The sequence below is a fragment of the Scyliorhinus torazame genome, chromosome 18 (genome assembly GCF_047496885.1).
Source record: "Scyliorhinus torazame isolate Kashiwa2021f chromosome 18, sScyTor2.1, whole genome shotgun sequence".
NCBI lineage: Eukaryota > Metazoa > Chordata > Chondrichthyes > Carcharhiniformes > Scyliorhinidae > Scyliorhinus > Scyliorhinus torazame.
Window position 1 is genome coordinate 162,608,523 of NC_092724.1, and position 17,996 is coordinate 162,626,518.

Below are 17,996 nucleotides of genomic sequence, written 5' to 3' on the forward strand. Positions count from 1 at the left end.
TCACCAGCTCTTGTGCATCAATCACACTTCAAAATAAATCATTTACATTCAGCTGATTTAAAAGTGTGCAACGATAAAAACATCAAGAGAGGGTGTCAGGTATTCCCAGGGGAGGAACTAACTATCAGGAGGATTCCATTTGGCCTCAGTACCTTTGGGGGTGGGGAGAAGAAGTTAATTAGGGTACCTTACACCCCCCCCCCCAACCTGCCCATACACCTGTACAGACATGAGGTGGGGACAGGATTTGGGTGTTGTTAACTACCCCTGTCTGATAAAATATTCTGCCCACGATAAGTGTGCGAGGCAGCAATATGAGGAAGGAGAATTGGATAGCTCAGCGAGGAGATAATGCCTTCGGGAAAGCAGACTGCTGCTACAAACGGATGGCCAATACAGTATGGTATTCGACTTTGGCAATCTGGTTGTGCAGGTTACTGAGCTCAGGTGTGCATCGATGATCAGGTGATCTGCACCAACCACAGGTGTTTCCCCAATGGCAAAACGCAGAGGAACAGACGGCCCAGAGCGCTGGTGTGAGTGGTTTCCGTGGAAGGGTGCGAGGAAAGCAAAGTGACCTGCCCAACGAGACGGCCAAACTCAGATACCACACTGAATTGGTCATTGCCTGACAAGCTGGGGCAATTAGCAGTACATGAGCTTAATTTAAAAACCTCATGCTTCTGGGCCATAATGACCGACCATTTTCTAGGATGTCTCAATTCTGGTCACTTGGGTCACTTATTCTCAAAAAAAATATTTTTATTAGGGTATTTGCAAGTTTTTATAATAATAACCATAACAGCGACATAAACAAGGTATAATAAACATTTCCACCCCCATCACAATCTTCGCACACCCCAACCACAAAACAACAATCCGCCCCCCCCCCCCCTCCTTTCGCCCCCTGTACTTCCGGCTCTTCCGACACTCCAAAGAACGCTACCTCCGGACTCGGCACCACCCGTGTTTTTAGCCCCATGGACATTGCCTTGGCGAAACCCTGCCAAAACCCTCTAAGCTTCGGGCATCCCCAAAACCTGTGGACATGATTTACTGGGCTTCCAGGGCACACCTGTCCTCTACCCCAAAAACTTGCTCATCCGGGCCAACGTCATGTGTTCCCGGTGGACTACCTTGAATTGTATCAGGCTGAGCCTGGGACATGATGAGGATGTATTAACCCTGATTAGGGCATCCGCCCACAGACCCGCCTCTATCTCTCCTCCTAGCTCGTCCTCCCACTTGCCCTGAAGCTCCTCCGCCGGAGTTTCCTCCGCCCCCGAAAGCTCCTGGTAAATATCCGATACCTTCCCCTCTCCCACCCAGGTACTGGAAACTACTCTGTCCTGTATCCCCCGTGGTGGCAGCAGCGGGAAGACCGGAACCTGTTTTTTCAGGAAGTCTCGCACCTGCAGATACCTAAACCCGTTCCCTGCTGGCAATTCAAATTTGTCCTCCAAAGATTTCAAGCTGGGGAAGCTCCCGTCTATAAATAGATCCCCCATCCTCCTAATTCCTGCCCTCTGCCAACTCCGGAACCCACCGTCCAGCCTACCCGGTACAAACTGATGATTATTATAAATCGGGGTCCAAATCGATGCTCCCTCCACTCTCTTACATCTCCTCCACTGCCCCCAGATTCTCAGAGCCGCCACCACCACCACCGGACTTGTGGAGTATCGGGCCGGCGAGAACGGAAGAGGAGCCGTTATCAGTGCTCCCAAACTTGTGTCTTTGCATGACGCCGCCTCCATCCGCTCCCACGCTGACCCCTCCCCCACCCCCCACTTCCTAATCATGGCTATATTAGCCGCCCAGTAGTAATTGCAAAAGTTCGGCAGCGCCAACCCATCCTCCCCCCGACTGCGCTCCAGCAACACTTTCTTCACTCGCGGGGTTTTACTCACCCACACAAAGCCCGAAATAACCTTATTCACCCGCTTGAAAAAGGCCTTAGGGATGAAGATGGGGAGGCACTGAAAGACAAACAGAAATCTGGGGAGGACCGTCATTTTCACGGTCTGTACCCTCCCCGCCAGTGATAGCGGGAGCGTGGCCCATCTCTTAAAGTCCCCTTCCATTTGTTCTACCAACCAGGATAGGTTTAACTTGTGTAGTACCTCCCATTCCCGGGCCACCTGGATTCCCAGATATCGAAAGCTCTTCCCTACCATTCTAAGCGGCAGCTCTCCCAGTCTCTTCTCCTGTCCTCTTGCCTGGATCGCAAACATCTCACTTTTCCCCAGGTTCAATTTATACCCCCAAAAATTGCCAAATTCCCCCAAGATTCACATTACTTCCCCCATCCCCTCCAACGGGTCCGAAATGTACCAGAGCAGGTCACCTGCGTAAAGAGAGACCCGGTGCTCCACCCCCCCCCACCCCCCGGACCAGCCCTTTCCAGTTCCTAGAGGCTCTTAGCACCAAGGCCAATGGCTCTATGACCAGAGCAAACAGTAACGGGGAGAGGGGACACCCTTGCCTCGCCCCTCGGTGTAGTTTAAAACACCCCGACCTCAGCCGGTTCGTACGCACACCGGCTACTGGTGCCTGATAGCAACCGCACCCAGTCAGTAAAGCCCTCACCAAACCCAAACCTTCCCAGCGCCTCCCACAGGTAATTCCACTCCACCCGATCAAAAGCCTTCTCCGCATCCATCGTTAGCACCACCTCCACCTCCTCTCCTTCTGAGGGCATCATAATAACATTTAGAAGCCTTCGAACATGGCCCGTGAGTTGCCTGCCCTTTACAAATCCTGTCTGGTCTTCCCCTATCACCCCCGGGACACAGTCCTCTATCCTTGTGGCCAGTATCTTAGTCAGCAGTTTGGCGTCCACATTCAGTCGAGAAATAGGCCTGTATGACCCGCATTGCTCCAGATCCTTCTCCCGTTTCAAGATCAATGAAATCGGGGCCTGCGGCATTGTTGGGGGGAGGACTCCCTTCTCTCTTGCTTCGTTAAATGTCCTCACCAGCAGTGGGCTCAATAACTCTGAAAACTTCTTATGGAATTCCACCGGGTAGCCGTCAGGCCCCGGGGCCTTGCCCGACTGCATGCCCTCCAGCCCCTTGATTATTTCCTCACTCTCAATTGGGGCTCCCAGCCCCTCCACCAGGTCCTCCTCCACCCTCGGGAACCTCAACTAACCCAAAAACTGCCTCAGCCCCAGACGGGGGTTCCGACTCACATAATTTGCTGTAAAAGTCCTTAAACACCTCATTCACCCCCACTGGGTCCAGGACCATATTCCCACCTATACTCTTTACTCTCCCCATCTCCATAGCCGCCTCCCTGTTTCTAAGCTGGTGCACGAATGTTCTGCTTGCCTTTTCCCCATACTCCTAAATCCCGCCCCCCCCTTGCTTTCCTCAGCTGTTCCACCGCTTTCCCTGTAGTCAACAGCCCAAACTCCACCTGTAACCTCCGCCGCTCCCTCAGTAGCCCCGCGTCCGGGGCCTCAGCGTATCTCCTGTCCACTTGGCGTATCTTCTCAACTAACCTATCCCTCTCAGCCCGTTCCGCCTTTTCTCTGTGGGCCTGTATCGAGATGAATTCCCCTCTGACCACTGCCGTCAAAACTTCCCAGGCCGTCGCTGCAGAGACCTCCCCCGTATAATTTGTTTCCAGGTAGTTCTGGATGGACCTGTTCACCCGCCCACAGATCGCTTCGTCCGCTAACAACCCCACATCCAGCCTCCATAGCGGGCATTGTCCTCTCTCCAAACTAACCCCTAGATCCATCCAATGTGGGTCATGATCCGACACTGCGATTGCTGAGTTCTCAGTATCCACCACTCCCGGTATTAGAGCCCTGCTCAGAACAAAAAAAGTCGATGCGAGAGTATACCTTGTGGACATGGGAGAAAAAAGAAAACTCCATCGCCCTTGGCCGTGCAACCCCCCATGGGTCTACTCCCCCCACCTGTTCCATAAACCCCTTCAATTCCATTACCATGGCTGGCACCCTCCCTGTCCTGGATTTTGACTGGTCCAATCCCGGATCAATGACTGTGTTGAAGTCCCCTCCCATGATCAGGTTGTGTGACTCTAAGTTTGGGATCTTATCTAACACCCGCCTCATAAATTCCACATCATCCTAATTCGGAGCATATATGTCCACGGGTACCACCCGCACCCCCTCCAGCTTCCCACTCACCATTATGTACCTACTACCCCCTTGTCTGAGTGGAATACTTGGCCAACCCACCCCTTTCTCAAGCTAGTCTGGTCTATAGCCTTTAGGTGTGTCTCTTGTAACATTGCCACGTCCTCGGGTCATTTCGTTTTTAATCGCTCCACCTTTGGCAGCCTGGGTCCGAAGCTCTGGAATTTTTTTCCTTAAATCTCTCTGCCTCCACCTTGCCCTTTCAGGAACCTCTATACGGTTTTCTGGACCAATACGTCGAGGAACCAATTACAGAATAGGCTATCCTAGACTGGGTACTGTGTAACAAGAAAGGAATAATTGTGCGAGGCCCCTTGGGGATGAGTGACCATAACATGATAGAATTCTTCACCAACACGGAGAGTGATGTAGGTGGTTCTGAAGCTCGGTTCCTGGATCTAAATAAAGCAAACTACGAGGTTATGAAGCACAAGATATCTATGGCGGATTGGGGGACGTTACTTAAAGGGATGACAGTGGATAGACAATGGCAAACATTCAAGGATAGTAGGAATGAACTCCAACAATTGTTCATTCCTGTCTGGCATAAAAATAGAGTGGGAAAGGTGGTCAAACCATGGCTTACAAAGGAAATTAGAGATAGCATTAGGCAGCACGGTAGCATTGTGGATAGCACAATTGCTTCATAGCTCCAGGGTCCCAGGTTCGATTCCGGCTTGGGTCACTGTCTGTGCGGAGTCTGCACATCCTCCCCGTGTGTGCGTGGGTTTCCTCCGGGTGCTCCGGTTTCCTCCCACAGTCAAAAGATGTGCAGGTTAGGTGGATTGGCCATGATTAATTGCCCTTAGTGTCCAAAATTGCCCTTAGTGTTGGGTGGGGTTGCTGGGTTATGGGGATAGGGTGGAGGTGTTGACCTTGGGTAGGGTGCACTTTCCAAGAGCCAGTGCAGACTCGATGGGCCAAATGGCCTCCTTCTGCACTGTAAATTCTATGATCCAAGGAGAAGCACACAAATTGGCCAAGGACAAACAGCAGACCTGAGGATTGGGAGCAGTTTAGAATTCAGCAAAGGAGGACAGAGGGATTGATTAAAAAGGGGGAAATAGAGTATGAAAGTAATCTTGCAGGAACATAAAAACTGACTGTACAAGTTTCTATCGGTACGTAAAGAGAAACAGATTGGTGAAGACAAATGTAGGGCCCTTACAGTCAGAAACGGGGGAATTTATAATAGGGGTCAAAGAAATGGCTGACCAACTAAATACATACTTTGATTCTGTCTTCACAAATGTGGACACAAATAAGATACCAGAAATGTTGGGGAACACACGGTTTAGTGAGAGCGGGGAACTGAAGGAGATCAATATTTGTAGAGAAAGGGTGATGGGAAAATTGATGGGATTGAAGGCTGATAAATCCCCAGGGCCTGAGAATCTGCATTCCAGAGTGCCTAAGGAAGTGGCTCTAAAAACAGTGGGTGCATTGGTGGTCATCTTCCAGGATTCTATCGATTCTGGAACAGTTCCTGCAGATTGGAGGGTGGCGAATGTAACTCCACTACTTAAAAAGAGGGAGGTAGAGGGAAACCAGGGAATTATAGACCAGTCAGCCTGACATCGGTAGTGGGGAAAATTCTAGAATCCATTATCAAAGATTTTATAGCTGATTATTAATAATAATAATGATCTTTATTATTGTCACAAGTAGGCTTACATTAACACTGCAATGAAGTTACTGTGAAAAGCCCCTAGTCGCCACATTCCGGTGCCTGTTCGGGTACACGGAGGGAGAATTCAGAATGTCCAAATTACCTAACAGCACGTCTTTTGGGACTTGTGGGAGGACACCGGAGTCAGCATGGATTTACCGAGGGGAAATCATGCTTGACAAATCTACTGGATTTCTTCGAGGATGTGACTAGTAGAGTTGATGAGGGGAAGTCAGTGGATGTGATATATTTGGACTTTCAGAAGGTATTTGACAAAGTCCCACATAAGAGATTAGCATGTAAAATTAAAGCACATGGGATTAGGGGTAGTGTATTGAGGTGGATAGAGAACTGGTTGGGAGACAGGAAACAAAGAATAGGAATTAATGGGTCTTTCTTAAATTGGCAGGCAGTAACCAGTGGGGTACCGCAAGGATCGGTGCTGGGACCCCAGCTATTTACAATTTATATTACTGATTTAGATGAGGGAACAAAATGTAATATCTCCAAATTTGCACACGACACAAAGTTGGGTGGGAGGGTGAGCTGTGAGGAGGATGCAGAGATCCTTCAGTGTGATTTGGACAAGTTGCGTGAGTGGGCAAATTAATGGCAGGTGCAGTTTCATGTGGATAAATGCGAGGTTATCCACTTTGGTAGCCAAAACAGGAAGGTCGATGATTATCTGAATGGCTATAGATCGAGAGAGGGGAATGAGGAACGAGACCTGGGTATCCAGTTGCCAGAGGTAAGCACGCAGGAAGGATGTACTTACTATAGAGGAAATACAGCAAACGCTTAATAGACTGATTCCTGGGATGGAGGGACTGATGTACGAGTAGAGATTGAATCGGACAGGATTGTATTCGCTGGAGTTCAGAAGAATGACGGAGGACATCATAGAAACTTATAAGATTCTAACAGGACTGTTCAGGGAAGATGCAGGAAGGATGTTCCCAATGGTGGGGAGTGCAGAACCATAGGAACAGAGGAACAGAGGAATCCAGCCCTTCGAGCCCGCTCCGCCATTCAATCAGATCGTGGTGATCTCCTCCTGGTCTCAAATTCATCTCCCCACCCCCATATCCCCGTAACCTGTTTTTTTAATCAGAAATGTATCTATCTCCGTCTTGAAACGTTTCAGATGCCACCGCACTGGGGTGGATTCATTGGGACAACAAGTTACAAATTCATCATCCTTTGCGAGAAGTAGTTCCTCATCATCTCAGTCCAAAATCTACCGCCTCTCAACCTAAATCTGTGACCTCTGGGGCGGGATTCACCAACCCCTTGCCGGGTCGGAGAATCGGCGGGGGGGGGGGGGGGGGGGGGCGGCTTGAATTCCGCCCCGCCGCTATGACGGCGGCTGCCGAATTCTCCGGCACCGTTTTTTTGGCGGGGGCGGGGATCACGTTGCGCCAGTTGGGGGCCGTTGGCAGCGCCCCCCCCCCCCCCCCCCCATCGATTCCCCGGGCCCCGATGGGCAGAGCGGCCGCCCGTTTTCGTCCGGTCCCACCGGCGTGAAATACACAAGGTCCATACCGGCGGGACCTGGCTTTGAGGGCAGCCTGCGGAGTCCTCGGGGGGGGGGGGGCACGTGGGGGGCCCCAGGGGGGGGGGCACTGTGGCCTGGCCCGCGATCGGGGCCCACCGATCTGCGGGCGGGCCTGTGGCGTGGGGGCACTCTTACCCTCCGCGCCGGCCTCTGTAAGGTTCCGCCATGGACGGCGCGGAGAAGAAACCCCCTGCGCATGCGCCAGAACACGCTGGTGCTCCCGTGCATGTGCCAGAACACGCTGGTGCTCCCGCGCATGCGCCAACACGCGCTGGCCGGCAGAGGCCCCGGATGTGCGGAGGATTCCGCAACTTGCGGGCGGCCCGATGCCGGAGTGGTTCACGCCGCCCTTTGGCGCTGGTACGGCCGCCCCGCCGGTTGGGGGAGAATCCCGGCCCTTGTTCTAGTTTGCTCCACAAGGGGGAGCATTTGGTCCACGTTTATCAATCCCTTTCAATATTTTATACACCTCGATCAGATCCCCTCTCATCCTTCTAAACTCCAGCAAGTATAAGCCAAGCGGTTTAATCTCTCCTTATATGTCAACCCTTTTATCCCCGGAATCTGGTGAGTCTGTGGAATTTGAGTCCAGGAGCAGGGATTCCCCGGAATCTGGCGAACCTGCTCCTATCTGCCTCCAATGCCACCACATCTGGTGCTAAATTAATATTTTTCGTCAGTATTCACACAGGAAAAAGACAATGTTGTCGAGGAGAATACTGAGATTCAGGCTACTAGATTAGAAGGGCTTGAGGTTCATAAGGAGGAGGTGTTAGCAATTCTGGAAAGTGTGAAAATAGATAAGTCCCCTGGGCCGGATGGGATTTATCCTAGGAATCTCTGGGAAGCTAGGGAGGAGATTGCTGACCCTTTGGCTTTGATCTTTGTGTCATCTTTGTCAACAGGAATAGTGCCATAAGACTGGAGGATAGCAAATGTTGTCCCCTTGTTCAAGAAGGGGAGTAGAGACAACCCCAGTAACTATAGACCAGTGAGCCTTACTTCTGTTGTGGAAATCTTGGAAAGGTTTATAAAAGATAAGATGTATAATCATCTGGAAAGGAATAATTTGATTAGAGATAGTCAACACGGTTTTGTGAAGGGTAGGCCGTGCCTCACAAACCTTATTGAGTTCTTTGAGAAGGTGACCAAACAGGTGGATGAGGGTAAAGCAGTTGATGTGGTGTATATGGATTTCAGTAAAGCGTTTGATAAGGTTCCCCACGGTAGGCTACTGCAGAAAATGCAGAGGCATGGGATTCAGGGCGATTTAGCAGTTTGGATCAGAAATTGGCTAGCTGGAAGAAGACAAAGGGTGGTGGTTGATGGGAAATGTTCAGACTGGAGTCCAGTTACTAGTGGTGTACCACAAGGATCTGTTTTGGGGCCACTGCTGTTTGTCATTTTTATAAATGACCTGGAGGAGGGCGTAGAAGGATTGGTGAGTAAATTTGCAGATGACACTAAAGTCGGTGGAGTTGTGGACAGTGCGGAAGGATGTTACAAGTTACAGAGGGACATAGATAAGCTGCAGCGCTGGGCTGAGAGGTGGCAAATGGAGTTTAATGCAGAGAAGTGTGAGGTGATTCATTGTTGGAAGGAATAACAGGAAGACAAGAGTACTGGGCTAATGGCAAGATTCTTGGCAGTGTGGATGAGCAGAGAGATCTCGGTGTCCATGTACATAGATCCCTGAAAGTTGTCACCCAGGTTGAGATAGTTGTTAAGAAGGCGTACGGTGTGTTAGCTTTTATTGGTAGAGGGATTGAGTTTCGGAGCCATGAGGTCATGTTGCAGCTGTACAAAACTCTGGTGCGGCTGCATTTGGAGTATTGCGTGCAGTTCTGGTCGCCGCATTATAGGAAGGATGTGGAAGCATTGGAAAGGGTGCAGAGGAGATTTACCAGAATGTTGCCTGGTATGGAGGGAAGATCTTATGAGGAAAGGCTGAGGGACTTGAGGCTGTTTTCGTTATAGAGAAGAAGGTTCAGAGGTGACTTAATTGAGGCATACAAGATGATCAGAGGATTAGATAGGGTGGACAGTGAGAGCCTTTTTCCTCGGATAGTGATGTCTAGCACGAGGGGACATAGCTTTAAATTGAGGGGAGATAGATATAGGACAGATGTCAGAGGTAGGTTCTTTACTCAGAGAGTAGTAAGGGTGTGGAATGCCCTGCCTGCAACAGTAGTGGACTCGCCAACACTAAGGGCATTCAAATGGTCATTGGATAGACATATGGACGATAAGGGAATAGTGTAGATGGGCTTTAGAGTGGTTTCACAGGTCGGCGCAACATCGAGGGCCGAAGGGCCTGGACTGCGCTGTAATGTTCTATGTTCTATTGTTCTATGTTTTATCCTTCCTCAAGTAAGGAGACCAAAACTGGACCCGATACTCCAGATGTGGTCTCACCAACACCCTAGACAATTGCAACAATACTTCTCTACTTTTATTCTCCAGTCCTTTTGCAATAAATGCTAACATTGTATTTGCCTTTTTAATTACACGCTGCACCTGCACACTGACTTTCTCCGATTTATGAACAAAGACACCCAGATCCCTCTGCCCAGACGCATTTTGCATCTGCTTTCCATTTAGATAATAATTTGCCTGACTATTTTTGCGGCCATAAAGGATAACCTCACACTTATCTACATTAAACTCTGTCTGCCACATTTTGGCCCAATCTCCTAGCCTATCGATAAAATCTGTATCTCCTCTTCACTGCCTGCGTTCCCACCTATTTTAGTATCATCCCCAAATTGTGCGATGTTACACTCTGTCCCTGCTTGCAGATCATTTATATAGATTGTAAACAGTTGAGGTCCGAGGATTGACCCCTGCGACACCCCGCTAGTTTCAGTTCACCAGCCAGAGGACCCATTTATCCCGACCCTCTGCTCTCTGTCAGTCAGCCAATCCTCAATCCAATCTGGTATTCTACCCCCAATCCCCTGCAATCCCACCTTCTGGATCAGTCTTTTATACGGCACCTTGTCAAACGCCTTCTGGAAGTCTAGATATACCACATCCGCAGGTTCTCCCTTATCCACCTTGCTCGTTAGGTCCTCAAAGGGGCCACAGTCGAAGGATATGGGGTAAACCATTTAGGACTGAGATGTGGAGAAATTTCTTTACCGAGAGAGTGGTGAGCCTGTGGAATTCGCTACTTGGGGACATCCTGAGGCGCTATATAAACGCAGGATGTTTTTTTGCCTTTTCTTTCAGTACCTGAGGTGTAGTTGGACAGAGTTGGATGGAGCTTCAGACGGACAGTCTGTGACCTGCTCCACTGGACAAGTGCTGAGTCGTCCTGTCAATCCCTCATCCCTCACCGTGGCACGGTGGAGGGTGACACAGAGGCACAGTGCTTAGCACTGCTGCCTCACAGCTCCAGGGTCCCAGGTTCGATTCTGGCTTGGGTCACTGTCTGTGCGGAGTCTGCACATCCTCCCCGTGTGTGCGTGGGTTTCCTCCGGGTGCTCCGGTTTCCTCCCACAGTCCAGAGGTGTGCAGGTTAGGTGGATTGGCCGTGATAAATTGCCCCTGGGTGTCCAGGGATGTGCAGGGTAGGTGGGGTTACAGGGATACGGCGGGGCCTGGGCGGGTGCTCGTTCAGTGGGTCAGTGCAGATTGAAGGATTGAACGATCTTCTTGTGCAGTGTGGGGATTCTATGGACGCTGTGGACGGGACGCTCTCTGCTCAATCAGTTGTTTGCGAGCCCATTTCAGAGGGCAGTTAAAGAGACAATCACATTGACGTGTGGCTGAAGTCACATCCAGGCCACAGGATGAGATGTGTGTGACCCCCCGAACAGATATGGTGGATCGTGTCGGGGTTTTGCGATAATTCAACACTGACCGGACGTCATTAGTTGTAAAGAGCTTTGTGGTGTCCAGAGGTTGTGGAGGGCGGTGGAAAACACACAATCTGTATCTTCGTGCTCAGTACGATTTGGTTTGTGGCTGCTGTCAGTGTTGTTACTCAGCTCATCCGTGTGAGCTCCGAGACAGATTGTGATCAAGGCCAAAGGCACGCTCTCGCCTGGTGCTGGCGAACAACTGCTGAGACACGGGAGATAGAGAAGCCCGGAGCATGAGATAGAGAGGAAATGTGTAAACAGAGGGAGAAGGTAGAGAGCAAAATAGATTCAGAGACGGGGACCCAAAGCGAGCAGAGAGATGTTCAGACAGGGAGAAGTTGAAAGGAGGGGGGCCAGACACACTGAGAAAGCACAAAAATCATGGCTGGGGAAAGTGACACAAACACAATTGGTCAGTCAGCTACTTAAAGAGATGCTGGAGAACTGGCGATGTTCCCCAGACACAGGGCTCATTTTTGTTATTTGTGGTCACAGATATGAAGATGTCAGATGAGCGAACTGCCCAGGCTAAAAAAAGACATGAAAATAAAATAATCTGGCTTCAGGGTTTAGTGCACAGCAACATTTACGACAAGCTCCAGTTGTCAACAGATCTTATACAGCACCATGTCTCCAGCTAACACTCATTGTTTTCCTCAAACAATTATTTATCCCTCTTCAGTACTGAGGGAGTGCTGCACTGTCAGAGGGTCAGTACTGAGGGAGCGCCGCACTGTCAGAGGGTCAGTACTGAGGGAGTGCCGCACTGTCAGAGGGTCAGTACTGAGGGAGTGCCGCACTGTCAGAGGGTCAGTACTGAGGGAGTGCCGCACTGTCAGAGGGTCAGTACTGAGGGAGCGCCGCACTGTCAGAGGGTCAGTACTGAGGGAGTGCCGCACTGTCAGAGGGTCAGTACTGAGGGAGTGCCGCACTGTCAGAGGGTCAGTACTGAGGGAGTGCCGCACTGTCAGAGGGTCAGTACTGAGGGAGTGCCGCACTGTCAGAGGGTCAGTACTGAGGGAGTGCCGCACTGTCAGAGGGTCAGTACTGAGGGAGTGCCGCACTGTCAGAGGGTCAGTACTGAGGGAGTGCCGCACTGTCAGAGGGTCAGTACTGAGGGAGTGCTGCACTGTCAGAGGGTCAGTACTGAGGGAGTGCCGCACTGTCAGAGGGTCAGTACTGAGGGAGTGCTGGACTGTCAGAGGGTCAGTACTGAGGGAGTGCCGCACTGTCAGAGGGTCAGTACTGAGGGAGTGCTGCACTGTCAGAGGGTCAGTACTGAGGGAGTGCTGCACTGTCAGAGGGTCAGTACTGAGGGAGTGCTGCACTGTCAGAGGGTCAGTACTGAGGGAGTGCCGCACTGTCAGAGGGTCAGTACTGAGGGAGTGCCGCACTGTCAGAGGGTCAGTACTGAGGGAGTGCCGCACTGTCAGAGGGTCAGTACTGAGGGAGTGCCGCACTGTCAGAGGGTCAGTACTGAGGGAGTGCCGCACTGTCAGAGGGTCAGTACTGAGGGAGTGCCGCACTGTCAGAGGGTCAGTACTGAGGGAGTGCTGCACTGTCAGAGGGTCAGTACTGAGGGAGTGCTGCAGTGTCAGAGGGTCAGTACCGAGGGAGTGCTGCACTGTCAGAGGGTCAGTACTGTGGGAGTGCCGCACTGTCAGAGGGTCAGTACTGAGGGAGCGCCGCACTGTCAGAGGGTCAGTACTGAGGGAGTGCCGCACTGACAGAGGGTCAGTACTGTGGGAGTGCCGCACTGTCAGAGGGTCAGTACTGAGGGAGCGCCGCACTGTCAGAGGGTCAGTACTGAGGGAGTGCCGCACTGACAGAGGGTCAGTACTGAGGGAGCGCCGCACTGTCAGAGGGTCAGTACTGAGGGAGTGCTGCACTGTCAGAGGGTCGGTACTGAGGGAGTGCCGCATTGTCAGAGGATCAGTACTGAGGGAGTGCCGCACTGTCAGAGGGTCAGTACTGAGGGAGTGCCGCACTGTCAGAGGGTCAGTACTGAGGGACTGCCGCACTGTCAGAGGGTCAGTACTGAGGGAGTGCCGCACTGTCAGAGGGTCAGTACTGAGGGAGCGCTGCACTGTCAGAGGGTCAGTACTGAGGGAGTGCTGCACTGTCAGAGGGTCAGTACTGAGGGAGCGCTGCACTGTCAGAGGGTCAGTACTGAGGGAGTGCTGCACTGTCAGAGGGTCAGTACTGAGGGAGCGCTGCACTGTCAGAGGGTCAGTACTGAGGGAGTGCCGCACTGTCAGAGGGTCAGTACTGAGGGAGTGTTGCACTGTCAGAGGGTCAGTACTGAGGGAGTGCTGCACTGTCAGAGGGTCAGTACTGAGGGAGTGCCGCACTGTCAGAGGGTCAGTACTGAGTGAGCGCTGCACTGTCAGGGGGTCAGTACTGAGGGAGTGCTGCACTGTCAGAGGGTCAGTGCTGAGTGAGTGCTGCACTGTCAGAGGGTCAGTACTGAGGGAGCGCTGCACTGTCAGAGGGTCAGTACTGAAGGAGCGCTGCACTGTCAGAGGGTCAGTACTGAGGGAGTGCTGCACTGTCAGAGGGTCAGTACTGAGGGAGTGCTGCACTGTCAGAGGGTCAGTACTGAGAGAGTGCTGCACTGTCAGAGGGTCAGTACTGAGGGAGTGCTGCACTGTCAGAGGGTCAGTACTGAAGGAGTGCTGCACTGTCAGAGGGTCAGTACTAAGGGAGTGCCGCACTGTCAGAGGGTCAGTACTGAGGGAGTGCCGCACTGTCAGAGGGTCAGTACTGAGGGAGTGCCGCACTGTCAGAGGGTCAGTACTGAGGGAGTGCCGCACTGTCAGAGGGTCAGGACTGAGGGAGTGCAGCACTGTCAGAGGGTCAGTACTGAGGGAGTGCCGCACTGTCAGAGGGTCAGTACTGAGGGAGTGCCGCACTGTCAGAGGGTCAGTACTGAGGGAGTGCTGCACTGTCAGAGGGTCAGTACTGAGGGAGTGCCGCACTGTCAGAGGGTCAGTACTGAGGGAGTGCCGCACTGTCAGAGGGTCAGTACTGAGGGAGTGCCGCACTGTCAGAGGGTCAGTAATGAGGGAGTGCTGCACTGTCAGAGGGTCAGTACTGAGGGAGTGCTGCACTGTCAGAGGGTCAGTACTGAGGGAGCGCTGCACTGTCAGAGGGTCAGTACTGAGGGAGTGCCGCACTGTCAGAGGGTCAGTACTGAGGGAGTGTTGCACTGTCAGAGGGTCAGTACTGAGGGAGTGCTGCACTGTCAGAGGGTCAGTACTGAGGGAGTGCCGCACTGTCAGAGGGTCAGTACTGAGTGAGCGCTGCACTGTCAGGGGGTCAGTACTGAGGGAGTGCTGCACTGTCAGAGGGTCAGTGCTGAGTGAGTGCTGCACTGTCAGAGGGTCAGTACTGAGGGAGCGCTGCACTGTCAGAGGGTCAGTACTGAAGGAGCGCTGCACTGTCAGAGGGTCAGTACTGAGGGAGTGCTGCACTGTCAGAGGGTCAGTACTGAGGGAGTGCTGCACTGTCAGAGGGTCAGTACTGAGAGAGTGCTGCACTGTCAGAGGGTCAGTACTGAGGGAGTGCTGCACTGTCAGAGGGTGAGTACTGAGGGAGTGTCGCACTGTCAGAGGGTCAGTACTGAGGGAGTGCCGCACTGTCAGAGGGTCAGTACTGAGGGAGTGCCGCACTGTCAGAGGGTCAGTACTGAGGGAGTGCCGCACTGTCAGAGGGTCAGTACTGAGGGAGTGCCGCACTGTCAGAGGGTCAGTACTGAGGGAGTGCTGCACTGTCCGAGGGTCAGTACTGAGGGAGTGCCGCACTGTCAGAGGGTCAGTACTGAGGGAGTGCTGCACTGTCAGAGGGTCAGTACTGAGGGAGTGCTGCACTGTCAGAGGGTCAGTACTGAGGGAGTGCTGCACTGTCAGAGGGTCAGTACTGAGGGAGTGCTGCACTGTCAGAGGGTCTGTACTGAGTGAGCGCTGCACTGTCAGGGGGTCAGTACTGAGGGAGTGCTGCACTGTCAGAGGGTCAGTACTGAGGGAGTGCTGCACTGTCAGAGTGTCAGTACTGAGGGAGCGCTGCACTGTCAGAGCGTCAGTACTGAAGGAGCGCTGCACTGTCAGAGGGTCAGTACTGAGGGAGTGCTGCACTGTCAGAGGGTCAGTACTGAGGGAGTGCTGCACTGTCAGAGGGTCAGTACTGAGGGAGTGCTGCACTGTCAGAGGGTCAATACTGAGGGAGAGCTGCACTGTCAGAGGGTCAGTACTGAGGGAGTGCTGCACTGTCAGAGGGTCAGTACTGAGGGAGCGCTGCACTGTCAGAGGGTCAGTACTGAGGGAGTGCCGCACTGTCAGAGGGTCAGTACTAAGGGAGTGTTGCACTGTCAGAGGGTCAGTACTGAGGGAGTGCTGCACTGTCAGAGGGTCAGTACTGAGGGAGTGCCGCACTGTCAGAGGGTCAGTACTGAGTGAGCGCTGCACTGTCAGGGGGTCAGTACTGAGGGAGTGCTGCACTGTCAGAGGGTCAGTGCTGAGTGAGTGCTGCACTGTCAGAGGGTCAGTACTGAGGGAGCGCTGCACTGTCAGAGGGTCAGTACTGAAGGAGCGCTGCACTGTCAGAGGGTCAGTACTGAGGGAGTGCTGCACTGTCAGAGGGTCAGTACTGAGGGAGTGCTGCACTGTCAGAGGGTCAGTACTGAGAGAGTGCTGCACTGTCAGAGGGTCAGTACTGAGGGAGTGCTGCACTGTCAGAGGGTGAGTACTGAGGGAGTGTCGCACTGTCAGAGGGTCAGTACTGAGGGAGTGCCGCACTGTCAGAGGGTCAGTACTGAGGGAGTGCCGCACTGTCAGAGGGTCAGTACTGAGGGAGTGCCGCACTGTCAGAGGGTCAGTACTGAGGGAGTGCCGCACTGTCAGAGGGTCAGTACTGAGGGAGTGCTGCACTGTCCGAGGGTCAGTACTGAGGGAGTGCCGCACTGTCAGAGGGTCAGTACTGAGGGAGTGCTGCACTGTCAGAGGGTCAGTACTGAGGGAGTGCTGCACTGTCAGAGGGTCAGTACTGAGGGAGTGCTGCACTGTCAGAGGGTCAGTACTGAGGGAGTGCCGCACTGTCAGAGGGTCAGTACTGAGTGAGCGCTGCACTGTCAGGGGGTCAGTACTGAGGGAGTGCTGCACTGTCAGAGGGTCAGTACTGAGGGAGTGCTGCACTGTCAGAGTGTCAGTACTGAGGGAGCGCTGCACTGTCAGAGCGTCAGTACTGAAGGAGCGCTGCACTGTCAGAGGGTCAGTACTGAGGGAGTGCTGCACTGTCAGAGGGTCAGTACTGAGGGAGTGCTGCACTGTCAGAGGGTCAGTACTGAGGGAGTGCTGCACTGTCAGAGGGTCAATACTGAGGGAGAGCTGCACTGTCAGAGGGTCAGTACTGAGGGAGTGCTGCACTGTCAGAGAGTCAGTACTGAGAGAGAGCTGCACTGTCAGAGGGTCAGTACTGAGGGAGTGCTGCACTGTCAGAGGGTCAGTACTGAGGGAGTGCTGCAGTGTCAGAGGGTCAGTACCGAGGGAGTACTGCACTGTCAGAGGGTCAGTACTGAGGTAGTGCTGCACTGTCAGAGGGTCAGTACTGAGGGAGTGCTGCACTGTCAGAGGGTCAGTACTGAGGGAGAGCTGCACTGTCAGAGGGTCAGTACTGTGGGAGTGCCGCACTGTCAGAGGGTCAGTACTGAGGGAGCGCCGCACTGTCAGAGGGTCAGTACTGAGGGAGTGCCGCACTGGCAGAGGGTCAGTACTGAGGGAGCGCCGCACTGTCAGAGGGTCAGTACTGAGGGAGTGCCGCACTGTCAGAGGGTCGGTACTGAGGGAGTGCCGCATTGTCAGAGGGTCAGTACTGAGGGAGTGCTGCACTGTCAGAGGGTCAGTACTGAGGGAGTGCCACACTGTCAAAGGGTCAGTACTGAGGGAGTGCTGCACTGTCAGAGGATCAGTACTGAGGGAGTGCTGCACTGTCAGAGGGTCAGTACTGAGGGAGTGCTGCACTGTCAGAGGGTCAGTACTGAGGGAGTGCCGCACTGTCAGAGGGTCTGTACTGAGTGAGCGCTGCACTGTCAGGGGGTCAGTACTGAGGGAGTGCTGCACTGTCAGAGGGTCAGTACTGAGGGAGTGCTGCACTGTCAGAGTGTCAGTACTGAGGGAGCGCTGCACTGTCAGAGCGTCAGTACTGAAGGAGCGCTGCACTGTCAGAGGGTCAGTACTGAGGGAGTGCTGCACTGTCAGAGGGTCAGTACTGAGGGAGTGCTGCACTGTCAGAGGGTCAGTACTGAGGGAGAGCTGCACTGTCAGAGGGTCAGTACTGAGGGAGTGCTGCACTGTCAGAGGGTCAGTACTGAGGGAGTGCCGCACTGTCAGAGGGTCTGTACTGAGTGAGCGCTGCACTGTCAGGGGGTCAGTACTGAGGGAGTGCTGCACTGTCAGAGGGTCAGTACTGAGGGAGTGCTGCACTGTCAGAGTGTCAGTACTGAGGGAGCGCTGCACTGTCAGAGCGTCAGTACTGAAGGAGCGCTGCACTGTCAGAGGGTCAGTACTGAGGGAGTGCTGCACTGTCAGAGGGTCAGTACTGAGGGAGTGCTGCACTGTCAGAGGGTCAGTACTGAGGGAGTGCTGCACTGTCAGAGGGTCAATACTGAGGGAGAGCTGCACTGTCAGAGGGTCAGTACTGAGGGAGTGCTGCACTGTCAGAGGGTCAGTACTGAGGGAGCGC